This window comes from Gymnodraco acuticeps, unplaced genomic scaffold (assembly GCF_902827175.1).
Source record: "Gymnodraco acuticeps unplaced genomic scaffold, fGymAcu1.1, whole genome shotgun sequence".
Lineage (NCBI taxonomy): Eukaryota > Metazoa > Chordata > Actinopteri > Perciformes > Bathydraconidae > Gymnodraco > Gymnodraco acuticeps.
In genome coordinates, this window is record NW_022991117.1 from 10,139 (window position 1) to 26,549 (window position 16,411).

Here is a 16,411-nt window from a genome sequence, read left to right on the forward strand (position 1 = left end):
AGGTGTATATCAGTATGTAGTGTCTCTACTTTAAAGAGTCCTCTCCTGCTGATGTTCAGGTGTATATCAGTATGTAGTGTCTCTACTTTAAAGAGTCCTCTCCTGCTGATGTTCAGGTGTATATCAGTATGTAGTGTCTCTACTTTAAAGAGTCCTCTCCTGCTGATCTTCAGGTGTATATCAGTATGTAGTGTCTCTACTTTAAAGAGTCCTCTCCTGCTGATCTTCAGGTGTATATCAGTATGTAGTGTCTCTACATGTCTCCATGCTTTAATGTTCAAAAAGATCTTTATTTTTCTCATACTGCCTGTGCTGCAGCACCTCTTTTCACCCTCTGTCTGAAACCAGAGCCCAGTCTGCTCTGATTGGTTAGCTGGCCGGGTCTGTTGTGATTGGTCATCCGCTTAGAGATATCCCACCCCTTAGCCTATCACGTACAATGTGTTGGAGCGCTACCCAATGGAAGCTTGAGTGTTACATAGTGATGTCACTCTGTTCTTGAAGTCCAATGGAGGCGTTTTAGAGTGTGTGGGAGAGAAACCATTTGCATGCACTAAAACCTAGATAACACACTACAGGAAAGAGAAAACCCCAAAATGCACAGGGCCTCTTTAAGGTTTAAAGCAACATGGATTCTCTATAATTTCAAACATTCGCGATATATTACGTTTCATCTGGGGGTGAATTAAGGAACTATCTATTTATAAGAGCAGCATTCATCTGTTTCTTCAGAGCACTTGTGTCCATGCCAAGGACATGTTGGAGTGTTAATAAGGATTAAGAGCTGCTGATTGGCTCCCTGATCCTCCTGATCTACTGACCCAGCACGGACACACTTTTATAGACCTGCATGCATACACAAAGCATCCTCACCTCGGGTACAGATTGGGAGTGAAAAGGAGACGGGTCCAGAGGGAGATGGTTCTGTAATCTCTGGCTATAATGGGAGCAGACGGGAGCAGCTGGAGAGGATTACACAGCAGATGGAGGCGGACACTTCACCTTCAGAAGTCACAAGATGAGATAGGACTTTATTTAACCCAAAGGAATTGGTTTGGCTCTTTTCTGCTGTAACAAATGTACATTTCCCCTCTCTGGGACGAATACAGGTATTCTGATTCTGATTGAACTGAACATTAGGGTGAGATCTTATTGAACACGTGAGAAACATGTGCTAAGCGTGTGGAGTATTTTTGATTGAATTAAGACACAGTCGTATGAGGGGCCGTATAGGCCAAAATTCAAACTCACCTCACACACACACTACTGAAAACATCTGGCCTTGCACACACACTACTGAAATACTCTCACATTCACTACTGAACACCTCACACACACACTACTGAACACATCTGGCCTTGGACACACACTACTGAAATACTCTCACATTCACTACTGAACACCTCACACACACACTACTGAAATCCTCTCACATTCACTACTGAACACCTCACACACACTACTGAAATCCTCTCACATTCACTACTGAACACCTCACACACACACTACTGAAATCCTCTCACATTCACTACTGAACACCTCACACACACACTACTGAAATCGTCTCACATTCACTACTGAACACCTCACACACACACTACTGAAAATTAAGCCTCACACACACACTACTGAAATCCTCTCACATTCACTACTGAACACCTCACACACACACACTACTGAAAATTAACCTCACACACACACTCCTGAAAAACATTTGACTGAAAGGTTCTCAGTAGGGAATGTGCATGTGTTTCACCTATGTGTGTGTGAGGGGATTCTTGCTGTAACGGAAGTCATTCTTGCTGTAACGGAAGTCATTCTAATGTAACGGAAGTCATTCTAATGTAACGGAAGTCATCTGCTAGTGGTCTCTTTGCTATCCCCGTTAGCTTCATTAGCTCCAGGCTGCTACTCGGACGTGTTTGTTGTGTTGATGCCTGGTGGAGTATTCTTCATTGAAATATCGCACTTATCTTATGGCTCTGCGGTTCAAACAGACCGTCCATGAATGCAGTTTATTCGGTAAGTGAAATTCAAGCACTTTATTTCTTACTTGTCTTTTTATTCAGCTAACAAGCGAGACGAAGCTACATCTGTGCTAAATATGCTATCCGTAGCATACAAGTTAAAACATAATGGAGAAGTGTAAAACATTAAGAAGGATTATACTGTAAAACATAAGGCTTCTCGGTGAGGTTGGTAAAATAAGGTCATGCTTGTACATTAGTTAGTTTGCTAGTTAGGTAACTGTATGCATTGTTATTGTTAATTTAAAATAGCTATGCTCGACGATGCAGACAGCTAGCGTCACATTAGTGTTGAAGAGCAGAGTACGGTATGAGATTAACCCATAGATTAACCTCACTATAAGATCTGTGTATCTGAAAAATATGAATCTCACATTTCCAGTTGGTTCCAGAAATAACGTTAACGTAGATATTGCAATATGGTTTGTTGTTTGTTACTTAGCATTTTATTATCATTACACTGGAGAAACCGACTTATTGTGGCAGCAGAACGTGAACATGTAACTTAATGCCTGCATTTGAGGACGAAAAATAGCTCAGTCAATGCTTTAGGGACAAGGAAATGATTTGTTTAAATATTAGATATGACGTTATGTGTGCTTCTGTGACAATGAAGCTTATTCATTGCATTACATTTGTTGAAGATGTTTGTCTTTTACCCTTACGTGTGTGTTACAAATGAATGTGAATATGGCATAGGACAAATATTTAAATTGACTGTCTCATGAAAAACGATTCTGAAATAAAAAGGACCCCAACTATACAATAATACACAATCCAACTGATAAGATACAGTAAGGGCTTTGATATCCAGCACTTTTTTTTAAGGATAACAAAAAGATTATCACATGACATTTGCATGTAAAAAAAGTCTGTGACCAACACATTGTTACTTTACATATATATATGTTTGTTTAAAGTTTCCAGGTGATGCAGACAGACCAGAGGATGCTGACCACGAGAGACAGACCTATTCCTAACATCAGTGAACTTCAGCATGGACTCAAAGGTACAAAGACTCCTTTCATACTGTACAAAGAATCGAGAAACATTCTGGTTTAAATAAAGTAACAACTATAATCAGCTTTCACATTTCAATGTATTTAAGGCAATTATTATTTTACATTGAGAATTGCTACCATTTGTCTCTACATATTGTCTGTAAAAGACGTGGTAAAAGTGGTTCTTGCAGTGAGACAACCGAGCAGTTGAATATTATTTAATAATAAGATATTTTAATGTTGATTAACTGCAGACTGTTCATTCATAATCTGATTATCTTTGTAGTACAAAGTGATGATTTAAAAAAACACATTAAAATAAAAATAAATACATTATTTCTACAGCCGCTAAATAAACAAACCTTTCATAAATAACACACTTGCTCTGCAATAATGTCATGTTTCTTGTCATTTCTGTTAGGAAAGGACATACCTGAAGGACACAACTGCCTCACCGTTTTCTCAGAGGGGCAAGAAGAAAATGAATAGCTGATTTCCGATTAAAGACCAATACAGGACATTCACTAAGAAACTACACTTTTATTGTGAACACAAAGTCAAACAGGACCATCATTTGTTTGTGACAGCTGAGCCCAGTATGTGCTCACAGATGCAGTGAGGGGGTTTCTTCATCAGGCCTGGTCCTCCTCCATCAGGCCTGGTCCTCCTCCATCAGGCCTGGGCCTCCTCCCAGAGAAAGACCTCTCCACCTCAGTCCTCTCCAGCCAAACCCACAGACAGGACATCCGTCATGCTGAGGTTTCTCCCAAAGTCTCTGCACGCTGTCTCAATTGATCCACACTGTGAATATGAGGGGGAAATGTGTGTCATAAATGCTTTAGACAATAAGAAATATGAAGTTAACTGTAAGGAATGGCTCATTCTTTTTTAAATAGACAAAACTATTACTGTATTTCAATATCTCACGTCTGAAAGTTTAATTTAAAAGAAGAAGAGGCCCCAAAAATAAAGATTGGTATATCAATAAATGTAGTTGATTTTGTCTTTTTAATTGTTTAAAGTAGATATAACTGGTACTTGAGAGTTTGAATACAGTCTGGTTGCGGAGGAGGCACACAGAGAGCATATAGCTACCATCACATGTAACTAAGCTTGACTTGAATTTATTAAAAGTATAATTAAGTAACAGCAACAAATCAATAACAAATCATGCAAAAATGTGAATCTTTGCTGGATCCACTGTTGAATTTACCACATATTGTATATTTTAGAAACCTTAAGGCATTTATAGATTTGTATGTATGTATTGTATGTATGGTGTATAATTCCCGGCCTGACATATTGTCCCAGTCCGGCCCTGGTCCTATGCCATATTCACATTCATGTGTAACACACACGTAAGGGTAAAAGACAAACATCTTCAACAAATGTAATGCAATGAATAAGCTTCATTGTCACAGAAGCACACATAACGTCATATCTAATATTTAAACAAATCATTTCCTTGTCCCTAAAGCATTGACTGAGCTATTTTTCGTCCTCAAATGCAGGCATTAAGTTACATGTTCACGTTCTGCTGCCACAATAAATCGGTTTCTCCAGTGTAATGATAATAAAATGCTAAGTAAGTATTGGTAATAATATTAATAAAAACAACGTTTGGGTTCGTTCGTTTAATATGATGAACGTTAACCAGTAAGCTTCAACAATCAACTCCAGCTCAACAAACCATATTGCAATATCTACGTCAACGTTATTTCTGGAACCAACTGGAAATGTGAGATTCATATTTTTAAGATACACAGATCTTATAGTGAGGTTAATCTATGGGTTAATCTTCTCATACCGTACTCTGCTCTTCAACACTAATGTGACGCTAGCTGTCTGCATCGTCGAGCATAGCTATTTTAAATTAACAATAACAATGCATACAGTTACCTAACTAGCAAACTAACTAATGTACAAGCATGACCTTATTTTACCAACCTCACCGAGAACCCTTGTGTTTTACAGTATAATCCTTCTTAATGTTTTACACTTCTCTATTATGTTTGAACTTGTATGCTACGGATAGCATCGTTAGCACAGATGTAGCTTCGTCTCGCTTGTTAGCTGAATAAAAAGACAAGTAAGAAATAAAGTGCTTGAATTTCACTTACCGAATAAACTGCATTCATGGACGGTCTGTTTGAACCGCAGAGTCATAAGATAAGTGCGATATTTCAATGAAGAATACTCCACCAGGTATCAACACAACAAACACGTCCGAGTAGCAGCCTGGAGCTAATGAAGCTAACGGGGCTAGCAAAGAGACCCACTAGCAGATGACTTCCGTTACATTAGAATGACTTCCGTTACATTAGAATGACTTCCGTTACATCAAGAATCCCCTCACACACACATAGGTGAAACACATGCACATTCCCTACTGAGAACCTTTCAGTAAAATGTTTTTCAGGAGTGTGTGTGTGAGGTTAATTTTCAGTAGTGTGTGTGCGAGGTGTTCAGTAGTGAATGTGAGAGGATTTCAATAGTGTGTGTATGACGTTAATTTTCAGTAGCGTGTGTGTGAGGTGTTCAGTAGTGAATGTGAGAGTATTTCAGTAGTATGTGTGCAAGGCCAGATGTTTTCAGTAGCGTGTGTGTGAGGTTAATTTTCAGTAGTGTGTGTGTGAGGTGTTCAGTAGTGAATGTGAGAGTATTTCAGTAGTGTGTGTGCAAGGCCAGATGTTTTCAGTAGTGTGTGTGTGAGGTTAATTTTCAGTAGTGTGTGTGTGAGGTGTTCAGTAGTGAATGTGAGAGTATTTCAGTAGTGTGTGTGCAAGGCCAGAGGTTTCCAGTAGTGTGTGCGTGAGGTTAATTTTCAGTTGCGTGTGTGTGAGGTTCATTTTCACTAATATGTGTGAGGCTTAATTTTCAGTAGTGTGTGTGTGTGAGGTGTTCAGTAGTGAATGTGAGAGTATTTCAGTAGTGTGTGTGCAAGGCCAGATGTTTTCAGTAGTGTGTGTGCGAGGTAAGTTTGAATTTTGGCCTACACGGCCCTTCATACAGTCGTCATGTTCTCACCCTGCCCGAAGCATTTAGGTTAGATTTAACAGATGACCTCTATTCATCTGACTTAATTTCCCACACACACACACACACACACACACACACACACACACACACACGCACGCACACACACACACACACACACACACACACACACACACACACACACACACACAGAAGAAGTGCCGTCAGAACTTCTGATTAGTTTCTGTTTGAACTCAATAGACGAGGTACGTTTAATAGTTAAAACATAATAAAAACGATTTTATTAAAATTTCTATTCTGATTTAGTCACTTTAAGCTGGCCCACCATTTAACACCCACACACACACACACACACACACACGCACGCACGCACGCACGCACGCACGCACGCACCACGCACGCACGCACGCACACACACACACACACACACACACACACACACACACACACACACACACACACACACACACACACACACACACACACACACACACACACACACACACACACACACACACACACACACACAGGAATCCAGAGCCTCAACTTCACTGTTGTTGTTGTTGTTGTAATACCTGCCGCTCACCAACTGATGTAAACAATATTCACATTTTAAACCTCATCGGGACATGGAGTTAATTCAGAGTCTCATGCTGGTTAGTCTGTTTTAGTGACATTTGTATGGGTAAAATCCAGGAGATGTGACACTTATCAGTGCAAAAGTTTGATGGTTTAGAAAAACAAGAATATGACGCACTTACAGAATAGTTTTTATATCCCACAAATAAGTTTCATAATGCAATGGAATAATGATAACACAACATCTAAGTGCTTTATGATAGAAAACATCGCATTTTCTAAATAATAACCACTCTGCATGCTTGAGAGGGCAACACAAATGGATTAAACATACTATAAGACTGAAAAACTGTAAACATTGCTTAAATAAATGCATCATATGGATAATGTGATTATCTGGGGTGGATGGATTTAGGGGGAGTGTGTAAGAGCGCTGAGCTTCATTTAAACAATAATTGAAGCTTTCAGATTCTGAAGATTCAAACATGGCTCTCCTCCTGTTCCTCTGGTTCTTCTGTCCGTTCTGCAGAAACCAGGTTCAGGTCTGAGTCGTTCTCATACTCACAACGAGAGTCTAACTGATGGAGAGTCAGAGGCGTCAAAACGTGGATACATTCATACTTTTGGTCAAACAGAATTCAACGTTTCCTATATTTTGCTCCTTTTTCAATGTTTGTTGGAAAATGTGTGAAAACATTGTACTGAAAAAACTGAAATGTTAATTTGAAATAAATGTGTCCAGAAATTACACATAATTGTATTAGGTTAGGTGAAAGCATTAATATTAAGTCTAAATAGGATCAAATAAATATGATTGATTTTTTAATATCATTGCTTTCAACTAACCTAATACACTTATGTGTCATTTGTTGACATAATACATTTAATTCAAGTCAACGTTTCAGTGTTTCCATTTGAATGTTTTCACACATTTTCCAACCAACACTGAAAAAATGAAACAAAATAGGATCGTGTGTCATTCAAAGTCAACGTTTCAGTTTTTCAGTGTGAGTTGGTAGTTTTCCTTATAAGAAAGTAGTTAATAAGGTAAATGTACATTTTTAAACTGACCCTATATTTACGACAGGTAATAGTTGCTAGCGTAAAATAATGTCTCTCACCTCCTCTATGGGTTCATTCGCTTCAGCGGTGGAGCTCCCAGCCTTGTTCATCCTGAATAAATCAGAACACAAACAGATAAATAAGTAAAAGCTTTAATCATAAATCCTAAAGTATGGAAATCAATACTCAACGTAGAATATCAACAGATTTCGTTTCATAGTTTTACCTCATCAAGAGAAAGAAAATAAGCAGAATTATCAGCACCAGAACCACAATCGTCCCCCTGATGATGTTTAAGATCATTGTTGGATTATCTTGAAATGGAGATAAACAGTAATGAGATACTTTACTGTATCAATGAACACACACATTTCTATTCAACAATACTACATTTAAAATCTGCACAGTTCTACACTTTAAGTTCTAGTATTTTGTCCTTTTTTTTTTTACTGTATTTAGATCTTCTTTTTGTATTTAACCTATTCTGCTTTTTGGGGTTTTCCCTTCCCTGTAGTGTATGGGCTCAGAACAGTCTCATAATACACACATGCACACAAAAGGATTCACACTTGTATTTCCGGATCCACACTTGTGTTTTTCAATGCACACACAAATGTGTTCCGTTTCATATACATGTAAATAAAATCCAAATACCGAAAAAAGTTTTATATATGTATTTTTGATCCTCACATATTTGTTTTCCGTTTAAAACCTCTGCACCTGCAAACACAAACCGCTTTCTGTGCACGGATCGCTGTGCATTCGTGTGTGGGTTTTTTGAGACTCCCCTGACGGTCAGCCGATTCGTACTTGTAATTGTTTCTATCTATAGCCAATCAGATGTCTCCTCAATTCTAAGCCAATCACATGAGCGCGCCCCCGCGAGGGTATGATTTCTTGCGTTCATGACACTTCATATACGCATTTTGCGAAGTCTGGTCAGCTCGCTAAACAGAGGGCGGAGCATGAGGTGATCATGCAGAGCTGCGTGTCTCCGTCAGACTCAGCAGCTGATCTGATCTCTCTCTCGCGTGCGGTTATACTTCACTCGCGTTTATGTCCATATCGATCAGATCCAGCTCTCCTGATCGGCCTTTATAGAGAGCACCGATCAAACTATTAAGAGTGAATATCGGCCGATAATGACCGGCGGGGCTCCCCCCGTTGACAGTTCACTGTCTAGCACTGGCTTCGTAGTGCACTGATCGATTAGGCTAAGCTAACCTGTAGCTGTTCCCTCTACACTTCATACAGACATAAATAAAGCAGCTGTATTCGCCATACAGGAAACACACATTTAAAACGGTTTTGCCTGCCGTTTTTGTGTACACAAGCATTCATCGTGTGAATGCGATTGGTACTTAGTGCCCGGGCACTAAGTGGTGAGATGGTGAGATGAAGCCTTATGAAGCTTTGAAGCTTTCCAGCCAATTGGTTCGCAAAAGGGTTCATCTCATGAGGCTTCATCATGGGCTTCATTTGAACACAAACCCCCCTGTTGGTCAAAGTGTGTAAAACAGGCAGATTGGACATCTCAACAGTGTGCTCTATCACATACCGAGTTCCCATTGAGTAAAGCCTTTGAATAACTCTAAACAACGAACATACAATCATATTTTCATGTTAACAATATTGTATTTATTCCAGTTTAATGATTGTGATTGAAAAGCCTAAGGAGGCTGGTAAACATTGCAAAGAGGGATTTGTATTCCTTAATAATATTCATAAACGTAACCATGTTGTAGCCGGAGAAAGGCTAAACCATATCAAAGAATACATTTATTAACTACATTATCTCATTTAGCTGTAGCTTTTAGAAACAAAAAAAAATACGTATTCAGTCGTTGAACCAGGGACCCTGCGGTCATGAGTCAACTGCTTTCCAGCTGAGCCACAGCACACACACTAAAGCTCCCTGAAAACACTGCAACATATTTATTCCTGTATGTATTCATTTACTTGTTCATGTTTTTATTCCTACATTTATTTATGCTTGTATCTATTTATACTTATGACATGTTCCGACCTCTATATAAGTGAGTCAGGTTCCAGTCAGGCTTTCGTCCAAACCACAGCACTGAGACTGCTCTTGTAAAGGTCTTCAATGACATCCACTTAAACACAGACAGTGGCAGAACTTCAGTGTTAGTATTATTAGATCTCAGTGCTGCGTTTGACACTGTTGACCACAGCATATTACTAGACCGACTGGAAAACTGGGTGGGACTTTCGGAAACAGTTCTTAATTGGTTTGAATCCTACTTAAAGGACAGAAACAACTTTGTTTCTATAGGTAAATACACATCTGAGTTGACAAATATGACATGTGGGGTACCTCAAGGCTCCATCTTGGGGCCTCTTCTCTTTAACGTCTACATGCTATCACTGGCTCAGATAATGAAGAACAACAAAATAAGTTACCATATGCAGATGACACACACATTTACGTAACAATTTCACCAGGAGACTATGCTCCAATTCAAACACTGAGTAAGTGCATTGAACAAATCAATTACTGGATGTGTCGGAACTTTCTCCAATTAAACAAAGATAAAACTGAGGTAATGGTTTTTGGAGCCAAGGCAGAACGTTTAAAAGTTAGCGCTGAGCTTCAGTCTGCAATGTTCAAAACAACAGATAAAGCCAGAAATCTAGGTGTAGACATGGACTCTGACCTGAGTTTCAACAGTCACATTAAAACCGTTACTAAATCAGCCTACTATCACCTAAAGAACATATCTAGGATTACAAGACTAATGTCACAGCAGGATTTGGAAAAACTTGTCCATGCTTTTATCTTCAGTAGACTGGACTACTGCAATGGTGTCTTCCAGCCCAGTCTCACGGCATTTCGTGTTCACCAACACGATTTTTAATCTATTGATTCGTGTTCACCAACACCTACCTATTTATACGGAAGTGAGCCCGGAGGTGGGGCCCACGTCATAGGTGGGCGTGGAATAAATCTGTCAGTGCTGCACACGTGCAGTGGGATTACCCAATAGCGATAGCCTTAGAGGGCTGCGCCTATACTCATAGAAGCTGGGTTACATTACGTAACCCCAGTTCTGCCTCTTTTGTTTTGACTATTGTAAAGGCCTGCTTTCTTTTATGTGTACAAAGTTTGGTATTTGTTTTTGAGAATTGCACAATATCATTCAAACCATCGGAGGCCAAGCAACTCATCAACTGTGAGTAACACAAGTATAAAGGAAAGAAAACGAGTTTAAAATGTTTGTTTAAGGCGTCTAGTGGCTTGATGGAAAATAAGGAAGGAAGCCACGACAGTTAGATTTGCTCTTAACCTGTAGTATTATGGTCTGAGGTGCAGGGTGTGCAGAGATCTCAGTAGAAGTGTGACTAACCAACCTGTCTTTCTGATTCTTCCAGAAACTAATACTAAATCCTGTTTTTTTCAAAGATGTACCCTTGCCCTCTACACTTCATATTTTTGAACATACTGTGATGGAAATGTCCAGATCTTTGTGAGAAATCCTGTGTTTTAATCATTTGCTAATAACAAACTGCTGCTGTCTTATAAATGATGGCTGATGAGGACTGAACTGGATCTGCTGACCTTTGATTTTTAGTATTAATATCAATATAATTCATACAGAGAATATTCAGCCAAGCTTAACATAGACATTTATCACTTTTTAAATGTATATTTATTAACTCTCAATTGATACAAATGGCACAGTAGACAGTTACGTTACAGACGGACAACCTAACATATTGGTCTCTGGAAAACAGCAAGATTACTTTTCCAAAAGCTAAATAAAGAGGATTAAAATTAAACTCAGGTTCATTTGTATAGTTGTTTACACTTTAGACTCTATAACAATTAAAAAAAAGAGAAGGTAACTGTAATGGAAACTTCTGTGTCGCTATGCAGTGGGAGTCACCGACTCAGGAAGGAGACACGGGAAGAGCAGTAGCTTTGATGTCAAACACATGATGGTTTATTTGGAGTTAACGGCCGGAGGATTCACATCACAAGTCCAAGAGTCAGAGGTTCTGACTTCACGGTAGAGTTGCCACGTCAATTCTGGAGAGCCTCTCTCTTGCCAGCCCATCTAACTGGTTTCGCAGAGAGTAAACAACATATTTGAGGAGATAGCCTAAACAGTGTGGGAACACAGAGCTACTTGCCTCGGACACTTATGACCTCGAAGATTTTACCTTGGAGTCCACAAATACAGAGAAGGAAGTGTCCCAGTGTACCCACAACACAGACCATCTGTATCCCAGTATTGACCGGTCACAGAATGGGAACAATAACATTATTGGCTAAGCCGCCTGTGTCCTTAAAGAAGGTAAACAGACATCAAGGTTTGTCCTGTATGTTACTAATTGGCGTCTTATGATAATTATTTCCACAACAGTCCTCTCTTTTTATCATTTATGATAACCTAAAAACATTAGTCTAATAATAATTTGGTCAATAATTAACTCAATAGGCGTCTCCAGATTCGAGTGTGGTCTCACCTTACATTAATTACATCACAAAGTAGAATAAGATTGAAACATTCAATCACAATGATTGATACAGCCAATCATAATAGGAAAAATCATCTCTCATCAGTGTTTGATCATCTTTTGTTGGTGACTAGGACACGTCACTTGTTGTCTTCTGCTTCTACCGTTTCTCCTTTCCTGTGACTACGACCTTGCAGTGGCTGGCGTGGACCCACGTAGCTCTCTCTCTGACCCTTGGCCTTCAGAGCTGTCCTACTGTAGTTATTGGGTTAACACTTGATAGGGATGTTTTCCTGAGTGCAGACAACTCAAGGTAATGGATTAGCACATTATCATTTAAATACAAAAATAGGATAGGCCCCTCAGAATGATTTGGGAGCCTTCCTGAGACATGCACATGCATAAATGTAAGGTTTGTGTTAGTCATTTAACATGCAAGAATCATAAACTCATCAGTCCAAAGCAGAGAAATGTTATTGTAATTTAAAGGTGAGCTAGTCCCTGCGGATATCACCCCTTCTCAATGATTCTAAATGTTATATTAATTCACCATTTACCGTTTGATAACATATTAGTTTATCAGAAATATTTTCCTCTTCCATAAAACAGGTTTGAGAAATAAATGTTCCAATATAAAATCAATTACTCAATATAATTGACTCTTCCCTCCCTTTTCTTACATATGTCTCATATGAAATAATAACTTAGGAGTCTATTTAAGCATGGTGTAATCTATTAATCGAGAAGACTCAGTATCACCTGTGTGCAGCTTACAAAAAAACAAACAATTGTGAGAAACATATATTATGCAGGAAATGCATACCTTTGTTAAAACAAAGCATATCTGATTTGGGAGGAAAAGCTTCTTCCCCTTAACATCTGAGTCACTACTGAAGGCATAGCATAAATGATAGTGGGTGTCTGAGGGTGTTATTACTGAGAAATGTCAAACACATTCAAAACCTTACATTTGAAAACAGGTTTGCATTCCTCCACTTAAAATGACGTTATCATTGGAAACAATAAAAGCTAATTGTTTTGATGTAGAATCTATCAATTGAATCGTTAGAGCAGAACAGAATGGTCGTATTGTAGCCTGAGTACCGTGCAGCCTTTAGTTTCACCAGGTGGAAACATTGTCCATATAATGTGAATACATGTAGAACTAGACATTCAGAGGCCCCTGACATTTAGGCCTATTTTAAAAAATAGTAGGGGCTTTTAACAGCTTGCTAACCTACAGGCATCCTCTGCATAGCAGTATGAATAGCCTTAAAAAAACAACCCACTCTGCGGTAACGAGAGTCATATTTCTGAACCAAATGCCCTAAGTTAAGCCGTTAGTCCCATCTGACTGACCCAAGGGTTGGTGCTGGTGTGACCGGGAGGCTTCCAGGTGTTCAAAGCAGATGTCAAGCTTTCAGTTCATGGCTTGGTGGGGGGAGTGGCCCACGTGAGACAGTATTGTTCAGTTTGAGGAGCGGCATTGTCTCTGGAAGCAGGTAATGGTGTCCATTCTCAGACCAGACCATTAATGTCATTTCATGTAGAGCAGCCATAGCATCTCTGTGACTGCACTCAGAACTGTGTCAGAACTGGGTGATTCTTAGTGAAGCCGTCCAAGGCCATAGACAGAATGGAACCACGTACCAACAAAAGGGACACAAGGTCATCAATGTCTCTCTTTACCATTGGCCTAATTGCACAACAAATTAGTGGGAAAAATGTGGAACACTAATCCATCATCATGTGAAATGTTGAGTTAATCTAAATAATTCCTTATGGGTTGAAATCAAATTAACATTAGAACTATAGTCAGTCATAATTGGACTTTGCACGGGTCAGAATCTAAGCAATACACCATTTCCCCAGCTCTGTAATGAAAAGGATAAGAAGATTAGGTACATTACAGGAGTGTTCCACACCCAAACATGCACACTTATCTTATTCTAGTAGAGATTAGAGGACAAGGTCTAATGTTGTGAACAAAATGATCAAGTCAAAGTTATTTTGTTTATTGTTATGTACCTAATTTAATTTAATAATGAATCTTGAATTACTAATAACTTTAAAGAAGGCAACAATTTACAATTTGGATGAAGTGATTACTCATCCAAAGTGTGTGTGTGTGTGTGTGTGTGTGTACTTGTCTGCCCAAGGTTTAAAACATTTGGGACAGTACAGCAGTGAGAATGTTATGAGAACCAATCTGTTGTTTATATTAAACTCGAAGGAAGCTAGACTGGAACATTTTAAATAAATCAAAACACTTGCACATTAATTAAATACATTTGACATTTAGCTCGAGCTGGGTTCAATACTTTTCTTTATGGTATTTAAAATTGGGCTCGAGTAGAACCCCTGGATTTGGCTTGCAACACAAAGTGATACTGATCTCTGTAGGACTTGGAAGTGTTATGATTCAAAGTGCCTGTGAAGGAGAGGCCCTTGGAAAACAACACCTATTTTGTAACTGTAATTACTTATTTTAAAGAAATTGCAACATTATACTTTTAAAGAATTGCTCAATTAATTTAACACATTTATTATGCACACAATAAAAACTTCAACAAATATATTGATCCTGGCTTAACCAGCGACCTTTACTCTGTTGTTCATAAGCTCGCTTTCAGAAAACTTGTCAGTAGTTTAACAACTATTTTAATGTTAGTATTGTCTCTGGAGACCAATTGGTTGATACTAGAAATATTTTCAAGCAGTTTAATAAATAATGTTAAACTATTTTTAAAACTGTAATTGAACTTCAACTTATATTAATTACCTGATTCCAGTGGCCAGTTGGAACAGAATAATTAACACAGTTTCCATTTTGCTGCAACAGCGCAAAAGGTTTCAACAACAATTAGTATTATGTCTGAGTCTAGTTCTGCTTATCTGCTTTGTTTCGGAATGTGTTCAATACATTACGTTTTTATTCATTATTACTATACAATACATAGATTAAGAATAAATGAAACAAATAATACAACATTGACCTAAAACCAGATTTTGCAACCCTGATCTCCTCAGGCAGGTCTCTGAGGGTCTCGGGGCGCAGGACGGGCATAGGGTTTATACAAGGTCACAAAGATATCTTAACATACCAGCAATACCATTTAAGAATGGATTCTTAAAGCAATATAATCTTATTTTCTTCTTACACCTAGCGCTCACCCTTAACAGTGTGCTTCTTGTTTACATTTTCCCCTGCACTCAGAGGCAGGACATAAAAACACTTTTTATTTTTCTCAGGTCATTTACTTTTGGTGAGATAATTAAAGTTTAGTTCATTTGACCCTGTCTATGGACTGATTCATTAGTTGTTACAAAACATACACAAGACGGCGGGACAAACCAATATAGACCCCCATACAAACAATCAGACAAACAAAACATGAACTCTTAATAAACACCAGCGCGACAGCAAAGCTCTTCAGCTCAATTTAGTCCGGATTTTAGAGATCTTAGAGGGGGTGGTGAATTCTCTCCAGTGCGGCGTCTTCTCACGCCTCACCCTTGCATACAAGTGATTTATCGGTGCCTGAAAGCCGTCCAAGAGTGATAACTAGCTTATCCTCTTGCGACAACCACTAGGCTATTTGTTTCTAGTGGCGCTGTGCCCCCCCCGATCGGAGCCCACAGACTTTTTCCCTGCCCTTTCTCTCCAAACAACAGCTCAGTTGACTGTAGTCCGTACGACCAGCCTATATCTACTCGCCATCGAGTTCACCTCAAGGTGAAACACAGTTTGCCTATGCTTGCTTGCCACTACACACCTCTGATCAATTAGCCTATAATTTTATGTATGCACTCCTGACCGCCACCTGCTCCAGAGAGCCGTAGCGCATCGGGTGATGCACGCACCTCGTGCTGGCCCGTCTAACCATGAGAAAAGCGGTCCTAAACAACGAGTGCTTTTAGACCGTCCCGTTTGAAGGACGGCGGTGCCGTGAGTTAAAACCTATAGGCAATAAGCTGTGACTTTCTTCCTCTCAGCCTGCACTGCTCCAGCCCCACACACACACAGTGAGGTTTCTTTTACACACACACACGCAAGGCTGCAGCTGGAGCCGTGTTTTTACAGAGAGGTGATAGCAGCAAATATCTTTGGCTGCTTATTTTCAACTGCTGTGCTTAGCCACTAAGACCCTCAAAATCCGGCGATTTGTCCAATACAAATCTTTTACATTGCTTTCAATTCACACAGAAGCTCCACTTCACTGATGCCCTTTCTTTAAGGTATCTCTAAACATGAGCTGTGTATGC

The 16,411-nt window shown here is 39.2% G+C and overlaps 1 long non-coding RNA gene across 1 annotated transcript; it reads left to right on the forward strand.

Moving 5' to 3' along the window:
- The first annotated feature begins 1,994 nt into the window (after nt 1-1,994).
- LOC117560223 lies at nt 1,995-3,552 on the forward strand. Its single transcript, XR_004571133.1, has 3 exons — nt 1,995-2,022; nt 2,948-3,036; nt 3,450-3,552. It is a non-coding gene; the product is annotated as an uncharacterized LOC117560223 (long non-coding RNA).
- Nucleotides 3,553-16,411: the final 12,859 nt, after the last annotated feature.